Genomic DNA, 24,440 nt, shown 5'->3' on the forward strand with positions numbered 1-24,440 from the left:
TGCTCTGAGGGCAGGGGGAATGTAGCTACTGCTCTGAGGACAGGGGGAATGTAGCTACTGCTCTGAGGACAGGGGGAATGTAGCTACTGCTCTGAGGACAGGGGGAATGTAGCTACTGCTCTGAGGACAGGGGGAATGTAGCTATTGCTCTGAGGACAGGGGGAATGTAGCTACTGCTCTGAGGACAGGGGGAATGTAGCTATTGCTCTGAGGGCAGGGGGAATGTAGCTACTGCTCTGAGGGCAGGGGAAACTGAATATATGTGTATATGTACACATCATGCAAAATATTTTGAGCTGTGGTTACACAGTACATATCAGCTTATAGACATAAGGTTGATAGCACAGTATGTTTAAACAGTTTCAATCAAAATTTAATATCGTATAATCTAAAAAAGTAAAGGGAAATACTTACAAGGCAATGATAGCTGATTTCAGTTGTTTCATTGTTTATTGTATTGAAATATTTCAAATTGATGTACTGCATGTGTATGCACACTCTTATAGTATAACATTACTAACGAGCGCTAAAAATGAAAATGTCACACTGCAAATTAAATTTGTCTGAAATGCATTAAATGTTTTAATGGCTTAAAATCTATTTTTCTTTTTGCATAAACTTTTAAAACTTGTTAAGGTATTATGAGTATTGTGTTTCCTTCAGAAAATGTATATATTTTTGTTTACTCTGATTTTCTGTGTTTTGTATCAAAACAGTACTTTCATTCTCCATACATTCCTGAAGCTGTTGCCTGTACTGCTGCAAATAAGTAATGTTTCGCTGCTATATGGCTCTAATATCATGGGCAAATGTTCACAAACCTGCCAGCCACATTTCACCCCTGGTGTAGAAATGACTGTAAGCACATATACTGGAAATTCTAGAATAAAAACGTATTTCATCTGGCTGATGGAGATTCTCAATTGGAGATGACTTTAAGGAACCTTATGGAAGACTTACTCCAGGAACTGCAGAAAGTTTATATATGTATGTGTGTGTGTGTGTGTGTTTTTGGTTTTTTTGTTTGTTTGTTTGTTTTTTATTTATAAACAGATTTTATCTAACGTACTAAAATATTTCCCATTGTCTCATAAGTTATGTAAACACATGACACAAATCATTGTAGTTTGTTCAAGTGCAGGGAGGTTATGATGCCAGCCCTCAGCAAAGGTCTGATGGTGATTGTGGAGATATTGATGAATCACCTAAAGCACAAGGAATATGTACAGCGTCCAGAAAATAATATGGGCTTCTCATTGCTGTCCACAAATCACAACATAGTTGCTCAATTCTACAACATGAAAACATTTATTGGTTAGAATGCATGGCACATTGATATTTAAGTTGCTGTCACACAATATCGTGTATTCATCAAATACCTTTATATGTTAACATAGTTATTCCTACTAATAGCCTAGCTTATTTCAGCTTAACTTTGGTTGTGCATGCTTTTTCCAGAGATGAATCTTAACCACATTTGAGCATCCTTAGTGGACACGAAATAAGCAATCTCAGGCTTCCCTGGTCCTTGATCTACAAATACTCTTGACAGAAAATAAAGAAAAAAAAGTGTGAATTTGAAAGGATAAAGATGTAATACATTTTCTAAATAAATTCCTTGAAACAAACAATTTCTCTCAGTAGAGCTCAAAACGTGAAAATTGGCAGTTTTCAAGTACATTATTTAAACACAAAATGTATCCAACCAGTATAATGTCATTCAGCCTAAAATATATAGTATATATCACATAATATTCTAGACTGTTAATAAAATACTACCCCTCTTGAAAAACAAAGTAATGGCCCCAAATTGGTCCTAAAGTACATTTTTCCTGCCTGTAGAGCAGTACATCAGTACATTACTCCTGCCATTAGAGAAGTACTACACATACAATAGCTACATTACTTTTGCCCTCATAGCAGTGGCTGCATTCCCCCTGCCCTCAGAGCACTAGCTACATTCCCCTGCCCTCAGAGCAGTACCACACTACACTAGCTATATCCCCCCTGCCCTTAGAGCAGAAGCTACATTCCCCCTGCCCTCAGAGCAAATGCTACATTCCCCCTGCCCTCAGAGAAGTACTACACATACAATAGCTACATTACTTCTGCTCTCAGAGCAGTAGCTGCATTCCCCCTCCCTTCAGAGCACTAGCTACATTCCTCATGTGCTCAAAGTAGTACCACACAACACTAGCTACATTTCCCTGCCCTCAGAGCAGAAGCTACATTTTTCCTACCCTAAGAGCAGTACCACACTACACTAGCTATATTCATCCCTGCCATCAGAGCAGAAGCTACATTCCCCCTGTCCTCAGAACAAAAGCTACATACTCCTGCCCTCAGAGCAGTACTGCACTACAGTAGCTATATTCTCCCTGCCCTCAGATCAGTAGCCACATTCCTTCTGCGCTCAAAACAGTAGCTACATTCCTCCTGCCCTTAGAGCAGTACATTTCCCCTGCCATTAGAGTAGCATTGTTACACTACACAGTACATTTCTGCCTTAAGCGCAAGATTAAGCAATAAAATAGTTGTTTAAATAAGCATAATTTACTCCAAACAAAAACAGTACTCCGGCCCCAATAACAACATTTCTCTCTATGTATCCTTCTAATAGGCAGCACTCCTGCCCCAAAAGCAGCACCCACCCCACACCGTGTAGTATGATATGGGCTAATGAGTTAAGTTAGCTAATTGGGTTTGCTATGGTACACAGTACTCAGTTAATCTCAATTCACTCAATCCCAAATATATAAGGATTCCTAGCATGGGGTTGCATGTAAACATGTAGCTAACATAGCTACCAGTCAACATTATGTGATATTTCACAGTCATTATAATTAGCTAATTTTGCTATAGCTAACTAAGCTCTTAGATGAAAGCTTCATTTCTTGGTTCTCCACAGAATAAAGCAAAGTTATATTCGTCAGTGAAATGTTACCAAAGGAACATAATTCAACCTGCTGGCTGACATCAGGTAAATCAGCTAACGTGCACTCAGTTGAACTTTGCTAAATAATATAAACTCAAATAACCACAAAAAAATAGACTGAAAAAATCTTACCTTTTGTGAAAGCATGCTTCAGTTTTCTCAGCTGCACAACCACAATTGCGGGAGAGTGTTATTTATTTATTAATTTTCCGCCTATTTTGCCACACCCCCACTACAATTTGATTGGTTATCTCTCTGAACCAATAATGTTTCTTTCTGCCCTCAGAACATGTTTGTGTAACTAAAACTCCCACCTGCAAAACAACCTCCTGTAGGCGGGACTGTGACTCCATTGGCTGCCGCAGCAAATAATGGACAGCTAACTCTGATTGCGGATTGGCTCAATAAAAGTGATGACCAATGAGAAGCACATTTTCTGTTTAGGAGCCGTGGAGTATCTGCTGAGGGAGGGCATCTGTCTGTCTGTCACTGACACTAGTCTGACACTGATAAACACAGCAGAAATGGGCAAAGATTAAATAAAACGAATGGTGTTATATAAACTATTACATACACCCAAGGTGCTGCCACTCAAAACCAACAGAGGTCGCTGTCTAGACCGCTAGGTGGCACTGTTGTTTCCTCCAGTGTCTCAGGACTGACCTGTTGCTCTCAGGGCCAGCAAAACAACCTCCTGTAGGCGGGACTATGACTCTATTGGCTGCCGCAGTAAATGTTAGACAGCTAACTCTGGCTGCTGATTGGCTAAATAAAAGTGATGACCAATGAGAAGCGCACATTCTGTTTCGGAGCCGTGGGGTATCTTCCCCTCCCTCCGGCTGAGGGAAAGCATCTGTCTGAAACAAATCACCCGTTTTAATCCAATCTCAAAAATACGAAACATATCAGTCCAATAACCAACACGGTTTTAATCCAAATACGGGATGATTTTAACGTATTTTATTTGACAACCCTAGTCTGCAGCGAAATTAGGGAAGTCCCCATGGACTTTAACGTCGTTAAATTTAGGGCACCTTCAGAAGCGTTCCACAGTGATCCCCCTCCTAACTGTCTGTGATATGAAGCTGAATTCAGCGGCTTGGGGGCTTTTTGTTTGAACTTCCACATTAAATGCTGCGCAAATGCTTCTCCATTTCAGTTGGCCCCCACGTCCTAAAACAACAGTGCCACCTAGCGGTGGCTTGTTCGCCTGTTGGCTACATTTGTGGATCAGGCTGCATTTGTATTTGGAGCGGGTGAAATGCGAAAGGAAAGTCTCAAAATCCAAAAACCCGCGAGAGGAAATGAACAAATGCACGTCACGGAAAACACGTGAGTGACTTGATCCACAAACGCAGATTCTACATTTTACAAATAAATTTTAAATTCGAGACTTCATCCATCCATCCATTGTCTGTAACCCTTATCCAGTTCAGGGTCGCGGTGGGTCCAGAGTCTACCTGGAATCATTGGCCACAAGGCGGGAATACACCCTGGAGGGGGCGCCAGTCCTTCACAGGGCACACACACACATTAACTCACACCTACGGACACTTTTTTTGAGTCGCCAATCCACCTACCAACGTGTGTTTTTGGACTGTGGGAGGAAACATGGGAGTTTCTTTTTTAATTCATCCGAGAACTTGCATTTACGTTTCGGCATAGCTGCTCGAGATGAGGGTAGGTACTAGTGATGTGTCGGTCGCGAACGAACCGGTTCAAAGAGCCGGCTCTTGTAAGTGAACGATGAGAGCCGGTTCCCGTCTAAGACCGAGCCATTTTTTTCTAAGGCTTGTCATTCAACCAATCAGAGAACAACAAGCAAGCTCCAACCCTCCGAGCTGAGACACTTGGTTTTCCTGAATGCCAATCTGCCTTCCAAAAATAGTTGAAGTAAATGTTAAATCAGTTTTGCACTTTGCAGTGTACAGTGGAACCTATACTTACGAACTTGATCCGTTCCGTGACCCGGTTCGTAAGTGGAAAAATTCGTTTCTCGAGTCAATTTTCCACATGTAAAATAACTGAAAAGCAATTAATGCGTTCCAGCCCTTTTTGCACTGATATATGTTTACAACACTCTCAAATTAGTAAAAAAAAAAAAAACATGTAGCGTTACTAAAAATAAAAGAGAAATACAGTGGTAACAGTAATAAACGACTGGCTGGAGGAGTAACACAGGCACTGGCTGTATGACGGGAGGTGGGGGGGGGGGGGGAATAACGGAGAGTAGGTGGTGAATGTGGGGAGACGACGCGTAGATACGGCTTAACTTAGCAGTCTGCTATTTACACTAATGCTAAATTGTTAAAACTACAATTTGCTAATCTTAAAAGCTCGAGGGTCAAGAAAACGGGTCAATGACTCAAGTCTGGGCGCTGGGAGACTTGTCTATTGGGGTCAGTGGCCATTTCCAGGCGGAGGCTCGGGTTCGTTTCTAGAGTCATGGTTCATTGGTGGAGGCAAAAAATATTCAAATGCCTAGTTCGTATCTTGGAACGTTCGTTAGTATAGGCGTTCGTAAGTAGTGGTTCCACTGTATTTGTTTATTTTATTAATCAGTAATGGATGATTATTTAATTTAATAAGCTGTTTTGTAATACCTACCTTTTGGGTTCCATTGGCTGTATTTCAGAGTTTACAAGTGATTTTTTATTAAGGTGTTTAAATAAAAATCCAGTTATTTATACAATTGAATGTGTGAGTGCAATCAGTGAGTTATTACAAGACAGCCATAAAACAATTGGCCATTGCAACACTATTTATTATTTTTAATATTGAACAATAATATTTTCTCCATATAGTCATGTAAAATGTAGGTTATATTGTTTTGTACCAGTGGAAATAAGTGGTAAAACAAAGAGCCATTTAGGAGCTGAAAAAGCCAAAAGAGCCGGCTCTTTATGAAGAGCCGAGCCAAAAGAGCCGGCTCCCCAAAAAGAGCCGAAATTCCAATCACTAGTAGGTACATGAGCTTTGCTTGACGTAAACAAGGACTACTGACGTGAAGACTGACCAATTAAATGTTTACAGAGAAATTTATCGATATATAAACTATATTCACCACGCCCCCTTCTCACCCAAGCGAACCAAACAGAGTAGAGAAGGGCGGGACTCAAAATTCTATGTAATAGTGATGGGAATTTCGGCTCTTTTTGGGGAGCCGGCTCTTTTGGCTCGGCTCTTCATAAAGAGCCGGCTCTTTCGGCTCCTAAATGGCTCTTTGATTTACCACTTATTTCCACTGGTACACAACAATATTACCTACATTTTACATGACTATATGGACAAAATATTATTGTTCAATATTAAAAATAATAAATAGTGTTGCAATGGCCAATTGTTTTATGGCTGTCTTGTAATAACTCACTGATTGCACTCACACATTCAATTGTATAAATAACTGGATTTTTATTTAAACACCTTAATAAAAAATCACTTGTAAAATATAGCCAATGGAACCCAAAAGTACAAAACAGCTTATTAAATTAAATAATCATCCATTTCTGGGTAATAAAATAAACAAATACTCTGCAAAGTGCAAAACAGCAGCATTCAACGGTAGCGATTAAAACAACCACAACTGTCAACACACATTTAACTGATTTAACATTTTCTTCAACTATTTTTTGGAAGACAGATTGGCATTCAGGAAAAACCAAGTGTCTCAGCTTTGCTTGTTGTTCTCTGATTGGTTGAATGACAAGCCTTAGAAAAAAATGGCTCCGGCTTAGACGGGAACCGGCTCTCATTGTTCACTTACAAGAGCCGGCTCTTTGAACTGGTTCGTTCGCGATCGACACTACTATGTAAACTGTAGAAAAACAAAATCCCAGACGTTTGTGAAATTCCGCCCGGACATTTTTTAAGTCTAAAAAAGAGGACATGTCCGGGTAAAAGAGGACGTCTGGTCACACTAGCCAAAAAGTAACGGCAGATTTTCATTCCATTTCAGTGTAGTGGAGTAAAAAGTATGACATTTGCCGTTGAAATGTATTGTTTATGCCATCAGAGCTCAGGCCTCAATTACTGCTACACTCAGTGTAAACATGCAGTGTTTTGTCAGAAGCATAATGGATGCTTGTATGGAGTAGGAGAGAGAGCTCGTTTGTGTGTGTGAGCTTACTGTGTCCAATGCTGCTTTTATTCATAAACCTGCAAATCTTTACTTTCTGGTGTGCTTGTCTGATCTCTATGAAAACTACAGAGTCAATTGTATTTTTAAATAAAAACTGAGACATCTGGCACGTTAATTTTAATTAGTAGGCAATATTTTTCTGCGAATGGCAAATTTCTATGGTGGGTGCCTGGTGTCTTGAAACCACAAATGCAGTGCTTAAGGATATATATTCATTCGTTTTAAAGTTGTTGATGTATTACTGGCATCCTTAAAAGACATCCCTATAGATGACTGCTTGAAGGAGCTTTCTCAGGCACCTGCTGGGGATGATTCACATCCTCCAAAGAGAAAGGGAACATTGAGTAAACACCTTGGTGAAAACGTTGTGCTCTCAGCTGTGAGTCATATATATTCTGATGATCCTGCAATCACCCTGTCAGCCAAAGCAAACAAGATACTGATGTGATAGATAGATAGATAGATAGATAGATAGATCGATCCATGACTGCTACAGAGGACTACCACCCAGCCCTGAGTAGGTTTGGGATCCTCAAAAAATCATCCAAAGTTAATATCTCAGTTATTGATTCATTCATTTTCTGTAACTGCTTTATGATTTTCATTGTCATGGTGGATCCGGAGCCTATTGGGAATCACTGAGTGCAAAGCAGGAAGACACCCTGGAGGGGACGCCAGTTCATCACCACACACTCACACCTATGGATTTTTATAATATTTCTTGTTTTAAACTGAGGATAAAAATTGAGGCCTTGTTACTAGGTACAGATACTCAGAAACTAACAATTGGAAATGCTATTAATTTTGACAATTTCCCAGTTATGCCCAATGCCTTCATTAAAACGGTAGAAGTAGCATTCAGCTAGACTCTCTCATTTGACACCTGTATATAAAAATTTTCATCTATAAAAACTGCATTTTTCCACTTACACATTATTGCCTAAATGCATCATGGTTTATCCTTAAAGGATGCAGAGATGCGATTCCATGCATTCATAATTTCAAGGCTAGATTACTGCAATGCACTTCTGGTAGGGAGCTCCTGCCAAGCACTACACAGGCTTCAGTTGAATCAAAATGCAGCAGACACAGTGTAACATTTTACACGGACTATAAAACATTCCTTTTGAAATCTCTAAATGGTCTCTAAATATAGCTTTCCTGCTGCCATGTGGGGCTCAGACATATTTTGGATCATTAAATCTATACTGAAACCTACATTTTCACACAGGCTTTTGATTAATCATCCACTTTTCTATCTTTCTACTAGAGTTAAAGCTGTTTTTTTACTTACTACCATCATTACAACCATTTGTAATGTTTTTTTTTTCTCTTGCCTCTTACTCTTGCATTGGGATGTCCTTTTCCTGCTGAACCCCCTGGTGTTGCTCTCCAGTGTCAATCAGTGGAGGATGGGTTCCCCTCATGAGTCTTGGTTCCTCTCAAGGTTTCTTCCTTGTGTTTAGAGGGAGATTTTCTTTGCCACTGTCAATCTTGGCTCATGGCTTGGGCCCAGATCTCTATAAAGCTGATTTGTGATGATTTTCTTTTGTGAAGAGTACTTTAAATATAAAATTTGATTAATTAATTGATTGATTGGTTAACTTCTTTGTCACATTTCTATAGAGACTGTATGTGAGGAGTGAGGTGTGTTCTCCCCATGTGTGGGTTTCCTCCGGGTGATCCACGGTCCAAAAGCACAAGTTGGTTGGTGGATTTGTGACTCAAAATTGTCCCTAGGCGTGAGTGAATGTGTGAGTGTGTGTCGCCCTGTGAAGGATTGGTGCCCCCTCCAGAATGTGTTCCTGCATTATGTCCAGTGATTCTGGGTAGGCTCTGGACCCACCGCAACCCTTGGATAAATCTTTTACAGACAATGAATGAATGACATTTCTATAGAGGCAGGGACAAATGGTGCACTGATAGATAAATAATGTAGGAGAATGTGTACCTTTATATCTAAGCCACTTTAAAAAAAATTTTTCATTATTTTCATGAACAGAGATGAGCTTTTTGGGTTTTAATCAATGGCAGGAGTTGTTCAGTAAAAAGTTCAGTAACATAGGTAATAGAAGAAACACAGAAAATGTTGTAATATTTTAATTTAAAAGTAAACTGGCTCTGCAAAATGTTGAATGCACATTTATTTTTAAAAAGATTGTATGAAATTCATATTTTGGTACATTAGCTCAGTCTCACACTTGAGTATCTGTGGATGTCTTATATTTGTGTAGAAATAATAACATAATTACAAGCATGGGCACAGTGATTTGCAAGGTATATATTTATCTGGGGGCCATGAAAACACTTCAGACCATGGTTTCCTTGCTTTCTGTGAGTGAATTGGCAGTCAGGTGAAACCCCATTCAGAGTAGGCAAGATAATCTAGGGGGATGGACAAAGAGAGGAGTTACCCATTCACAAAGGATAAGGCCACTCTCTCTTTCACCCCCCCCCTCTCTCTCTCTGGTCCAATTCTTCCTTTGTGAACCCCCTTTGGTGTGTCTGTGATTCATTAAAGCTTCTGTGTGACTTTGTGTGAGGTAGCTAATACAACTCTATGTTGTTACCACAGGGACACCACTATGTACTTTCTTAAGGCACACAATCTGCAATAACTAATTGCTATACACACACACACACACAACTTCACAAAACAGTGGTTTGTTGGACTGAAAATGATATACTGAAAATGAGTGTACTGTTTACACATATCCTGTTTACATCATGGTTACATCCAGTTACCGTTTACAGCACAAATGCACTTTAAATTGCAGTGTCTCTCTATCTCCCCCCCCCACACGTAACTATGGTTTTGTACTGTATTGTAATTGTTATAATATATAATATATAATGAGGTGTCTTGATAAATATAACTAAAAATCATTATTATTATCATAAGGAAATATTAGAGTAATTCTTAAGATTATTTTGGAGAATTGTGTTTAAGAGCATTCTTATGAACATCTTAGTGTTCATCTTAAGATACTTTATACCTTTTATTTATTAGGAAAGCTTCTGCAAATTTGACTGCTGCTTCCCAGGACATTTTTTACATGGGCTCTCTGAAATTGTTCAATAGGTCTAAAACATTTATGAATGAGAATATTGGGGGAAAAGTGAATATGGGGATATTCACTTTTAAAGGGATGTTGTACAGCATCACACACAGGGCTTATCTATACAAGACTTGAATATTAGAGGTGAAAATAAATAGACAAGGGATGAAAAAGACTGAGTCAAAGGACATCAGACTGGAGAATTCTGTGACATTTCCACAATCACATAGCCTTTTATTATGCATTTCATCAATCACCCATAAGGCTAGAATCACAGTCCATGACAATCAGAACTGATTTAAAGGGGACATTCATGTCAATTCAATTCAAAGGTTCTAGCCCTTGGTGAGCATCGCTGATGTAACAATGGCAAAGAAAAGGAGGAACTCATCCTGCTCTTTTGGACACCCAAGCAAAAAAAATAATAAAAATAGAACAGTATGTAAACAAATTGCAGCTTCTACAGCAACCAGCAAGAAAAAACAGTTACAGTGTTATAGTGATTGTAAAGTGGTCCATTATACCAGGCTCTAAGTGTGTTAACCCTTGTGCGATCTTAACATTCTGTTTACTCCCCTTGTCCTCTGGGTAAAAAATGACCCGCCCTACCAAAGCTTATTACACAATACAAGAAGATCACCAGTGAAAAAGATTACACTGCCACAACAGTTTTCTTTTACACAGTAGAGGTTTATTATTGCTATAATATAAATGTGAAGTTATTACTTCTGAATTAATTATATTGAAAGGGAAAAGACAGTCAATCTGGAACTTTTTTGTCAACAGTTTTTATTTTATATTTTTTAGTGAAGTGAATTATAAAAATATTTCTCTCATAACACTAACAAAACAGCAAAATGTTGCTTGATTTTGTAAACAATATTCAACATAAACTCTATTTAGCACATGTAGGACAGTATGTGCGAACATGAGAATGGGCTTTGCAGATGTATTTCTCACATGTGCAGCACACAGCTTTTGTCTTGCAGTCCTTCTTCCAGGGGCAGAACTGGCACCTTTTTCTTTTGAGTGACCCAGCTGCAGACTCAGGTGGATCAGGACAAGATGCAACTCCCTGAACAGCTTCCACAATGGCTGCAGAGGCTTCTGTGCGGGGCAGGCGCTCCCTTCTCTCAGTACACGGGGCGATAAGAGCCTTTCCCAACAGCTCAAGGAACATCCTTCTCTTGTTTTTCTTCCCTGACATCCAGCTTTCTCCATATTTCCGGAAACCCTCCAAATTTGTGTTTTCCAGGATGATTTTTTCGATGGCTGGTGTGATGAACAGGAGAAAGGTGGATAAAATGTCCTGGACATGGGCAGCCGAATACCTTGTTGGCCCTGGAGTCATCCTTATGATGTTTGATGCTGCTGCTCTTCCCTGGTTGCTGTCTGAATTTGATGAGGACCATGCAATTTTGCCGTTCTTTGACAAAAAAGTCTCTCTGTCAGCGCGAGGGATTTCCTCTTCTTCTTCATCTGAAGATGCATCATCCTCTGGGTTGCATTCCTCCTCATCTTCCTCTTCAGATACATCTTCATCCTCTTGTTCCTCCAGAGCTCCTGAAAATATCTCATCCAGGACCTGTTGGGCACTGAAATGTCTATTCATGGCTTCAGCAAGCAACCAACTGGGGTTCTTCGATTCAGGGTCCCATCAAAGAAACTCGGACCTAAGAACTGATCATGTGTTATTAGGCCGGAGTTTCTTTTATATGTGTGTGTGTGTGTGTGTATTAGAGAGAGTTTGTGTGTGGCCTTTGAACTTTTTTCTGGTGTCAAAAATGACCCACAAGACAATCTTTGTACCCTAGTGGTGTACAGTGGTGTACAGAAAGTATCATTTTTTTCTAATGAAGGGGTCTCTTTAGGAAAAGTCATAAAATTTCAAGTTGACAAAAAGATAGTTTAAGGTATTTTTTTCTACAGCTAAACATGGTAGTGGGTCACTTTTGACCCGCAAGACAACACAACGGTTAATAAGGGACACTCTAATTAGAGCCTAGTCTCAGCAGTCAGTTTGTGATGTGGCGTACTCATTGACATACTACAGGATCTATGAAAGGTAAACAAGAATCTACAAATTCTTATGTGTATTCTAGAGGACATGTAAGTGCTGTCATATTTGAACTGGCAGGTGGGGACACCCAATTATGACAATTTTCTCCTGTATTAGTCTGGATTAGATGGGATGTTGCTTAACATCAAGTTGACATATTATACTTCTTAAATAAAATATTCTTGACATGCTTTTGGGCGGCATGGTAGTGTTGCGTGTTTGAGCCCCTCTCCAGGTGACTGTGAGGATTTTGGTGTGTTCTCCACAACCGGTGCTCTGGTTTCTTCCTGCAGTCTCGAGGGATTTTTTTCTTGCCACTGTCGCCTTTGGCTTGCTCACCTGGGGTTCTTAATAAAAAAATTGAGGACAAAATTATTAGCCAAATAATTAATGGTTTTAAATGCATTTCCCAAGTGCTGTTAGAGCAAGAAATTGTAACACAGCTTTTTCAAATATCTGTTTTATATTGAATGATGCGCATGCGCAAAGGACGAGGTTTGAGGCGCTGACAAGAAGAAAATGTCCGTCTGTTTCATACGAAGCACTTTCGCTTTTGAAATGAAGGAATGGGGCCGGACTGTGTCACAAAACTTCCCTTTTCTTTGTGAGCTCTATGTTAAAGACAGGGTATTAATTTAAGTCTGTAAAGAATATTAAAGCGTGAACGGATGTTTCTTTCACTCTAAGCGCAAATTTCCTGGGTCTCTCACGAACACATTCTAAGAAAACTAGACGAGCGCCGACATGAGTTTAATATTTCCATGATCCACATTTATACAACTTCATACCGACATGAACAATATAAAACTGATATAGAATGACTAAACAATACGTTTTTTCTTGTTTGTCTTATTAAAAACCCTTTATACAAATGTCCACGTGTTTTATTTTTCAAAAGTCAAAGTCAAAGTGAACTTTATTGTCATTTAGACAAAACACAGCAGTGCACAGCTAAACGAGATTCCCGTTCTCTAAACTCCAGTGTGCTATAAAAAATAAGACAATACATAATTTAAATAGAAATACTCACAATCGACTATAGACAATACAACTACACAGAATAAGGTACCATATTTATGAAATTAAACAATAGCAGCAAGGAATGGCGGTGTGTATAAATAAATAGGTATACGCATAGAATGTAACATACATATGAAGCAGAAAAATATTGCACATGAATATTGCACATCTGGTATATAAATGAATGTAAGTTGGGCTGTATAAAATATGAATATATTGCACATCTGCATCATTGTAGTATACATGGATTTATATCAAGATAAGGGTGATGAGGTTTTTTTTGTTTGTTTGTTTTTTTGTTTGTTTCACACCTTTTTCATTTCCCAATATTTTTTACAAACCAAAAATTTACCGTGTCCTAAACACCTCAAATTAATACCAAAGTGCTTAAGAGCGTAGTCCGGAGTTCATTCTCAAAGGCCAGAGTGACATAAATCTCACATGAAATCTGATCTGGCCGTTCAGACAGAGTCGCTTTGCCACAGATCCCAATGCCACATATAAAAGTGGCCAAATCTGATTTTAAATAGTCAGATTCATACAGCCACAAAAACGACACATCTGTCACATATGACGAAACAGATCGGATTTGGGTCACTTTTATCTGCTGTTTGAACGTAGCCTTTGTCTCATCTGACAAAAGGAAGTGCTTCCAGTATGCTTTCTCCAGGTTGTCCTTGGTGTACTTCAGTCTGGCTTGAAAGTGTCTTTTCTGCGGAAGTGGAGTTTTTCTTGGTCTGAAACCTCGCAATTCATTCCTGTGCAGGGCTCTTGTGATTGTCTTTTTTTGAGACAACAGTTCCTGACTTGGCTAAGTCATTCGCTAGTGTTTTGGCAGTTGTTTTGGGGTCTTTAGACACATTGCCGTATATTTTAACATAAGGCCTTAAGTGCAGCATTAAGAGATGTTCACTGTTGAGTATGTTTAGACGTATGTTCTGTGTCTGTGCTCCAAAGAGAGAAATGTTTAGGATAAGCTGTCAGTGAGGATAAAAGACTATAAATTTTTACCCCTCCCTTAGTCCCTTGAACGTGCAAATGTAGACCAGATTCCATATTCGGAAAGGTTAAAGATCATTTAGATGGAAGTGCAAGCCAAGGGCCGGGAGAGACCAGAGCGTGTGCTGAACCGGACACTGTTTCTGTAAATAAAAATGTATTTACACCTTTAACCGTGTCTGCGGGGATTCTTTTCCATCACCCGTCTTCACAACACAGCAAATAAACAACAAAAAGATGGCGACGAGGATGGGATGTTGAGCTGTGGCCTTTCAGCTTCAGACGGCCCCTGCATTCGAACTCCCACTTAAAGCCGGCATATAGAAGGTGAGATTTTTCACAAATGTAAGCACTGGTTGGTTTTTTGAGCTGTTTGTTGTTTTTGAGCTCATTGGTGTATGCAGTATTGTGTTGATGGTGTTGGAAAGAGTTTCTCGGTTCTAAATTGGGTAAACGAGAGTAATAGAAAAATAAAAATTAAGGAAAAAATAAAAGGGAACAATGAAGTAAAAGTGTAAAAGGAACAGATGTAAAAATGTAACAGAGGAAAAGTAAAAGAGTAAAAAGAAGCAGATGTAACAGAAGAAAAAATAAAAGGAAAGGAAAAGTTGAAGTGTAGAATAGCTTAATTAGTAACATAGTGTGTGAAGATGTGTTGGCCACTGTGTGAAAGTAAGCTTTGAGTTATTGTGGAATTGGAATATATTGAAAATAGTGAGAAGCCCTGGGGCCCCTGTGGTATTTGGTTAAAATGTATATAAGGTTAAAAGTGAAGGAATATAAGGGAAATAGAAGAGAAATGGAGTAATAGAAGAGAAAAGGGAATAAAGGGAAAATAGATAATAGTGAGTTAAATGAATAAGGATGCCGCAATTTGGATAAGCCCTCTTTTTTGTAGAGGCGGGTTTAGCCCGGCCGTAAACGCTGAAAAATTCATTAGGTGATTTTTTAGGTCAGTTTGATGACGAGATAAAATCTCCCGGAATCTACACTCTAAAAAGAGAACAGTTGATCCAACTTAATTGAATTGCTTCAATTGGTAACAAGTAATTCAATTAAGTTTATCCAACTTATTTTTTTAAGTTATACCTTAAAAAACCTAAAAAATTAAGTTGGATAAACTTAATTGAATTACTTGTTACCAATTGAAGCAATTCAATTAAGTTGGTTCTTTTTAGAGTGTACCAACGCATGTTTATGGACCATGGCAGGAACCCCATGCTGACATGGGGAGACACACACAAACTCCTCACAGACAAGTCATTCGGAGCCTAACCCCAGATTCTTGGAGCTGTGTGACTGCGACACTACCTGCTGTGCTGCCTTGCTGCCTTGCTGATTTAAAACAATCTCTGTGGAGAAATCTGTGTGCAACTGTTGCTTGTATGTGGCAGAATTTGGCTGAAATTGTAAGATTTTATTCGCTGTTTGAATTACCACAGAAACTCATTTGTAATTCAAGTTTTTTAGTTTTATAGCACTTTCAGTAATGCAATTATCCATCTCCTGAATGTGGAGACATTTCCACCTCAAGTGATCTAAATCAGCAAAAATATGTCAATTTTACCCTCCTATGGAGCAGGAATAGATCCTCGTTTTGGTTCGTGCTTTTCAGCACTTGGAGTTCTCTCCGTAGTCTAAATAAAAACTCCAGATGCCTCGTCATGAGCAGAGAGAGCAGAATGTTATACAATAAAATTCAGCAGCCTATGTACATTTTGTACACTGGATTTATGATTGCAGCCAGAAGCTGCAGAATGACACAATATTGCTTTGCTTCCTCAGAGGCAGCAGATGATTATCGTATAAAAATCTGTAGCTTCTTCAGAGGCAGCAATCATAACTTAAGTGTGCAGGACCTTACTTCTACAGAATCTGCCTCACAGGCTGCAAAGCATTATAAAAATTGAAAAGCAGCACATTATAACATTTGAAAATCCCCATCAAGTACGTTTTAACCAATCACATTCACCTACACTCTAAAAAGAGAAGAGTTGATCCAACTTAATTGAATTGCTTCAATTGGTAACAAGTAATTCAATTAAGTTTATCCAACTTAATTTTTTAAGTTCAACCTTCAAAAACTTAAAAAATTAAGTTGGATAAACTTAATTGAATTACTTGTTACCAATTGAAGCAATTCAATTAAGTTGGTTCTTTTTAGAGTGTATGACCATTAGCTGGAAACCAATTACATTCCTTCTGCCTCAAAGGCAGGACTGTCTCCCGAACCGTTTTGAGTAGTTCTTTTGCACATTATACATATTTGTGCATATTTCATTCATTCATTCATTATCTGTAACCGCTTATCCAATTCAGGGTCGCGGTGGGTCCAGAGCCTACCTGGAATCATTGGGCGCAAGGCAGGAATACACCCTGGAGGGGGCTTGAGCATATTTAATAACTTTAAAACTTTCCATTGGAGTGGGTTTTTATGTGAGGACACAAATACATTTAGCTAGAATGCACCGACATGTTTCAAAAAGCAAAATTGAACTTACAAACCTGCCATATTTTTTTATTATCATGTAATGTAAGTGTTAGTTTTGTAATTAACTGATAACAGTCTGAATGGTCCTGTTCTACGTTGGTCCAAAGCATCCATTTCCACTATGACAAGGCTGAAATCAGACTGGATAAGAGTGTGATTATCAGCCAGATTCTGTAAACTGTGACTGTTTTTGCAGTATTTGTGGAGGCTTGATGGTGCAATATTGGTGCCCTATTATTTCTTTAAAAAAAGCAAATTAGTAATAATTTCGTGTGTTTGGATATTGCCACAGTGCTATTGTAGAATAATATGGTGTCATGTATTGTTGGCTTTTTATCAAACAAATTATGAATTTGGATCAAATATGCTGTCAGTTGCTGACAAGTGTTCTAAAATAAGCATGAACTCCAGGAGCAGATTACAACATTTCCCACTTATATATTATAAGCAGATTAGAAAATGATTTACATGCGCTGTGGAAAAATATTAAATGGAGAACTGATTTATAAAAGTATACATTCATTATCTGTTTCACAGTTTGTTCTGTAGATGGCGCTTTACACCAGGATAAATAAAGAATCTACTGCCTATAGTTCTGCCTATAGTCAAAAGGCAGTTTTCTGGGAGGTGGCAGAGCTTACTGGCAACTTTTCTACAGCATTCATCTTTTGTTTGTATAGACAAGTGGCCCATAACCTTGTCTTACCCATGATTGACACCTGCTGTTAAACACAAGTCCTCACATCCTGGGGTCCAAATAATCACAGGTTGTTAAGACAATGACGAGTTAATGAATCTTTCTGGAATGAGTCAATAGGGTTTTCAGCTGTTCTCAGTGGGGTTCTAGCATCTTATGATGCAACTCTGCTATTCCTGCACACATCCCTGGACGTATTTAGTCCCATCCCAGGATCTGTAGAACTGTAGGGGCTCCCAGTGGAGGAAACGCATACTGAACACTGCTAACTGTGTTTCGTTCATTTTAATCTCATCAGGAAAACATAATTACCACTGAGATGTATTATTCACTGCTCTGCTAATAGGCTGCTTTGACTCTCTGATAGGAAATTCTTGTGGAGGTCTTGATGGTCACCCGCCAGCCTTGTTGAAAGTAATTACACCATTTGAACATCTGTGAGTCAATTTATTTATCTTATATTTAAGTATTCAAATATTGTACCCCTAAGATATTTTACAGCAAATTAAAGTAACAATAATAATAATAATAATAATAATAACAATAATAATAACTTGTTTATACAGTGAGTTTCAAGAAACAAAGTGCTTGCAATGGTGATTAACTGAACTTTATAAGACAAAGGCACAGCACTACAAAGAGTATAGAACAGCACACACACAAATAAAGAAAATGCTTAGAATATAATGTAATTTTCTTATGGTTTGAAATATAGACTAGGAATCAGTTCCCTTTAGAGTTACTTCAGTGCATTTCCCATTGAAATAATTGTATTGCCAATCAGATTTAGTCAGTGTTATATATTATTTAATAAAATCTGACTGATTATGTTTCTGCAGTCTCAGAATAAAAGGTATGATAGATGTACATTATCAGTAAAGATAAAAAAGTGTAAGTGTACCTTTAAAGGTAAAGTCCAGTTGTGTTCCCTATAGGTACATTACATTTTCTTCTCCAGATGGAGAGGTGAGCATTTGTAAACATTCAGTATAAAACTGTGTAAAATAAATGAACATAATATAAGTCCTCGGTCCAAATATGTTCCCTAATAGGTACAAAAATATACCCATGAGGGTACCTCCCCAGTGACGACAAAACGTACTACCACAGTTACAGTTTTTCTGACAGTGTGGAGCAGTGTTGGGTGCATATGTTTTCTACTTTGTTTTCCAATTATTTTACTTGTGTCAACCACATAATTATTTGTGTCTGTTAACCCTCATGTACTGCCAACTGAAACACCACACCAATATTAATGTATCACTTATGATATTCACTGTGTGATAATATTGACATTAATGTGGCCTCATGCAGGAATTGCAAACAGTGAAAAATTATTTGGTCATGAGTTAAAATCAGTAGTCTTTGAAAGTGAAATGTAACATGCGCCACAGTAAAAAATTGGGTGCCTCTGCATCCAAGCCAACAATTATCTTTTGGCAGTGTGAAATTTGGTCCAAAATCTCAGTGTGATCACTCCTAAGAAGCACAATGGCTTGGAATGGTGCAAGAATTTTATTATCAGAATATCTATATCTGACCCATTGACCCAACTGTCTGACTGAAATAACCATGGCCTCCTATGCCGTGGGCACTGATTCACCTCTATGTCATGACAGATGCTAGCATTTTTACCTTTCACTAATGGCAGTCTGGTCCATTTTGTCCATAGTCTGAAACAGAGAACAAAATTTAAGTTCTTCCTGAAAACAAGCTGATACGGTCACATCTGAGGGAGGATGAAGAGCCACTCATTGGCTGAGACACTGAGGACTAGGCGGAGACTAAGGCGGAGACAAAGGAGGAGACAGGCACAAAACAAAATAGAGCAATGTGCTACGAGCACATGGTAAACCATGGAACCAGGGAGACAGAACAGGAACACACAGAACAGGGCAATTCCTGACAGAAACATGGACTCATCTGAGCGCTAGGACTTAAATTTGAAAATTCTATAAATATTTCACATATTTTGGCACATTGCTGTTTCAGTTTTATTGAAAGGGTTGCAGGCATTTAAAATAAATACGCTGGAAGTCTTGTATTTGTACTTTTTTTTATTTGATAGACAAGAGAATATATAACAGACCACAAACAAGAGATTTTTATTTTTACTGCATTTTACCAAAGATTTTAATTTTCAGGAAACAGATGTTACACTGGTACAATACCTGAGTGTATACATTCAAGTGGTGTAACTGTCAATATTCTGCTTTCCACAGATAAAAGGTTTGTGCCTTTTGGAAACTTGAAACCCAATATCTTGATAATACAACTGAGTGGGCTTCTTGATCAATACAAAAAATACACTGAACACTTTAAAAGTTGTTATAGGACTACTGAGAAGGAATGAGGTGACGGTCAGTGGATCTCTTCACTTCCTATGAAAGAGAAATATGCAATTAATTTTTTTAATCTGGTTACGCCTTCTTATATAGTTCTCCTTTGCTCTCCTTTCTCTCTTCCTTAGGCAGGGAAGAGTTTGGTATGTAGCTGGAAGGGATAACCAGTGGAGTAAACAAAGAACTCTAGCGTTTTAGCTTATTTAATTTGACAGTAGTCTTGAAATTTTATAAAATACAACAGTTTATAGAACATACAATTGTTCATTCATTCCTCTTCTGTAACTGCTTCATACTGGTCAGGGTTGCACACCCTGATTGTGTAGAATAAAACAGGTATTATAAGGTAGAGAAAGAAAAAAGAATTAGTCATTAAAAGCTTTCCATGGCTTGACTGAATGTTTTAAAGCAGTATTCAGCTGTATTGACTTAAAAAGTAAATAGAGCACTAGCTTCTCATGTACATTATTTAACGAGTAATCCTGCAATGAAATCAATTGTACATATGGTATTTTGCAAAAAAATAATTAAAATAAATAAATATCCACACTTAAAGTTATCTACAGGGAGATTTTCTTTCTTTCAAATCTTTAGATTTGCTGTATTTTCTGGCTTGTTTACCCAAAGTCTGTGTGGCTCAAATCATAACTGATTCTGTCCTGCTTAACGAATGACCCCCAGGAGTTCAGGGCTTTTGAATATTATATTTTAAATACTCTTTCAATATCATTAAATATATGTCGGTTAAATGTATATGTATAGAGAACATAATTACAGAATATAATTACATGATTTTTTTTTGCAAGCATTCTATATAAATGATGATTCAACAACATCAGTAGAGTTTCAAAACCTATAGAATGTATCTGTAATTATAAAGTGACTCACAGCACTAGGGTGAAAGGGAGGCTAGGATGCCACTACACTGTGAGATGTGAGCTGCCAGGCATGAAAATATAATTAATTATCCTGATCAACCCCCTTATCTCACCATGTAAGGCCACATGCTCTGCGCACTCATACATATACACACTCTGTTTTCATTCTCATGCTGGCCTGCTCTCCCTTGATTGATATGTAAATGTTAAAGTGTGAGATATTTTTGGAGCTAAGGGGGTCTGTTTTTCCTACCTTGAGGCCTGAAACACTCCCAGTTGTAGTGGAAGGAAATGAAGTGGATACACAATAGTGGAAGCAACCACAATCTGAAAAGATGCAACTTGTATGCAAATGCATTTCTCTCATGGTACATCTCTTATGGATTGCTCTTCTAGCATGCATCATCTTGCATTGAGAGATGATTTTTTGCTCTATTTCTTTTTCACTCATGCTTTTCCTGTTAGGTGGTCTGTTGAACTCAATATTCTGAAAAAAATCATATATTTAGATACATTGTATGACCAATACAAACTGTGTAGCAACAGATGAGCTGCTCCCTCTGATTTTAAATCTACAATGCCAATCAATGAGGTAGATGTGTCTTTTAGTAATCAGTGAGTGTGCACAGTGTTTAAAAACACCAGCAGCACTGCTGACTCCGATCTTCTTGTACAGAGACCCTGAACTGGATAAGTGATTACAGATAATGAATGAATGAATGTTTTTCAAACAAAACAACAAACAACAAAGTTATTGAGAATCAGTGAGGCATGTTATCTGCATTATGATCATCATCAGCAGCATCTTTATATTATTATAAGGAGCAGAATTTATAATAGGAATTTCCTTCCATCATTTCTCATAATTTTCTTGGATCAGTATTCTTGTATGGAAAGAGTCTTATTTGATATTAGGATATTTCATGTAGAGACCCACAGATTTGATCAAATTTCTGTCAAATCAAACCATTATGGTATAAATAGACATGGCCTAAGGTTTAAAGAAGCAGGCTTTGAGATTTGGGGAAAATGGAGTGCCTCCACATTAATGGCTGACGTACCCTAGAGCAAAACACCTAACCCCCAACTGATCCTCTGTGGCTGACTGCTCGCCGCTCCCGGTGAATGTGTACAAAAGTGACTGGTTTGTGTGCATGTGTTCACTGTCACAGAAGGGTTAAATGCAAATTCTCAATTTCTCAAGGGGGTTAATAAAGTATCACTTCTTCAAAATGATCCACAGTGGTATGATGTAAAACATACAGCTGCAGAGAAACTCAAGTGACTCAGATTATTTCACAGCACTGACAGGACCCAGATAATTAAATAGTAATAGATTTGCGATATATTTTTAAAAATCCACTTATAGCAGTGATATGCTGCAGGATGCTGTGTGGCTTCAGTTTCTCTACCACCCCTCTAAACAACTTTGTTTACTTCCTACCGAGTGAATTACACCGATATTTTGAACTATCGCGAGATTTTCTCTTTAAATCGACAAACCAGACACAGTCAATGAATTAATGCAGCTAATGCGTTCATTCAGATCAGTACATCTTTTAAGTAGTCACTCTCCCTGCCTCTTAAAAGCCATTACAGCTAATGCAACTGGCTTCATAGTGATGAATAACTCTCCGTGGCAGATACTTACAAGACCCGTAACTGCTCGTGAATCTGACGCTGGAACCAAACCTGAGCTTAATGCGCTACCCATAGGTCGAGCGACCAAGATATATTTGTCCTTACGCCACTTATGTTCTACTGTATATTCAAACATTACACTCAAATGAAAGTAAGTATATTTTTTTATCCCACGTCTCGAATAATACTTTATATTACTAGGTATTTGTATATTGCCCATGGTGCTTTTTATTCTACCTGGCAGGAGATAGTTTTGCATTTGTTTTTACTTGAACAAAAGTGTTTTTTCTACAAGCTGTCTTTCCTTCATTTTTAAAAATTTTGCTTGTTTGAGTCAGCAAAATGAAAATGACACAATCATTGCTACAAATCTTAAAGCATAGTGCTGATAATTCTTGTGTTGTTTATTGCTGATAGATTAAAAAAAAAAATCAGCCATAAAACCTTTAGAGAATCGTCATATCCCAGTTTTTCAGTGAATGGACATGATTTCTTAAGGGGGATGCAAATCTGAGGGGCAGCTGAACTGAATGCAACACCTGATCCACATTCTTGTCCCTAAATCTTTTTCATAATCATAGCACTGATTATAGTAGTGATTACCAAAACCCAAAAAATATTAGTATGAGTACAAATACAGTCTGTTTGGTGCTATTTGGTGCATTATATAAACGCAATAACCTAAAAAAAATACAGAAATGAAAGCATTGATTGCTGATGCTTGTTACTTACTTTAATTTACATGACTTTCTGTTGCGTGCATCTATAATTTTGTGTTAGCAGTCATTAGTGTTCTCTCAGTGTCATGCAGCTTCTGAGAATTTTCTTTACAGAGAGTAAATAAATCTCACTGCTAGTTTAACTAGTGATAGAAAGACTAATAAATACAGATGTGATATTGCTTTCCTGAAACCTTCTTTGTTTAAACATTTCACATTCAAGTTAGACTCCACTTATAATATAAATACGTGATCAGAATGTATTGACGCATGACACATTAGCTCTAGTTACTGTGGCATTTTTAGGCTGTATATACTGAATGTTTTATGTTAATGTCCCTTATGAAATTATATTCAATTCTCTTTTGAAATTGTTGCCTGTGACACATTCTAAATATATTTGGACAGGGCCAATTGACTAGAAACATTGAACAATGTTCCAAAAATATCTTAAGGATCACCCAGGCTTAACTGCATTAAAACCATCACGCTTCTTACGTGAATATAACCAGACGGCCTTGAAAATGTCTTGACAAACCTTTGTCAAACACATTTCCTTGCTGCGTACATGAATTCACGTTAAGACTATGAAGAGTGGAAGTCATATGTCAAAAATATCCGGAAATGTCTTTTCAGGACCAAAAAGCAAAAGGAAGTGGGGTTTGCAGTGAAAAAAAAAAAAGCCCAGTACTTTTAAGAGTGAGTGTATCAAGGTTTAAGCCTCCCTCCCCACTTCACTGCACGTGACATGCTGTCACAATACGAAAATATTTGGTGGTTTGGCAAGATATGAAACATTAATACACAAAATAAGAGGTGTAAAAAATTGTAGAAAGTCCACCCAAGTGATTTCTTTCAATCACTGACATGAAAAACAAGAGAGTTACACAGAAGATAAAAAGAGGTGAAACTGTGATATCATTGTAAATGTTGATATGCTATTTCAAGCATTCATTCATTCATTATCTGTAACCCTTATCCAGTTCAGGGTCGCGGTGGGTCCAGAGCCTACCTGGAATCATTGGGCACAAGGCGGAAATACACCCTGGAGGGGGCGCCAGTCCTTCACAGGGCGACACACACTCAGACATTCACATCTATGGACAATTTTGAGGCGCAAATCCACCTACAAACGTATGTTTTTGGACCGTGGGAGGAAACCGGAGCACACGGAGGAAACCCACGCGGACACGGGGAGAACACGCCACACTCCTCACAGACAGTCCCCGGGAACGGGAATTGAACCCACAACCTCCAGGCCCCTAGAGCTGTGTGACTGCGACACTACCTGCTGTGCCCTATTTCAAAGAAACAAATTAATTACATCTTTCATATCAGTGCATACTTAATGGGGCGTAGCCTCTCTGTTAATCTTTGTAAAAAAATAACATATAGTTCATCGCTTGCTATTTTATTGGTCGATGCATTGATTAATTAGATACTGTAGACTACAGACGACTTC

The sequence above is a fragment of the Hoplias malabaricus genome, chromosome Y, assembly GCF_029633855.1.
Source record: "Hoplias malabaricus isolate fHopMal1 chromosome Y, fHopMal1.hap1, whole genome shotgun sequence".
NCBI lineage: Eukaryota > Metazoa > Chordata > Actinopteri > Characiformes > Erythrinidae > Hoplias > Hoplias malabaricus.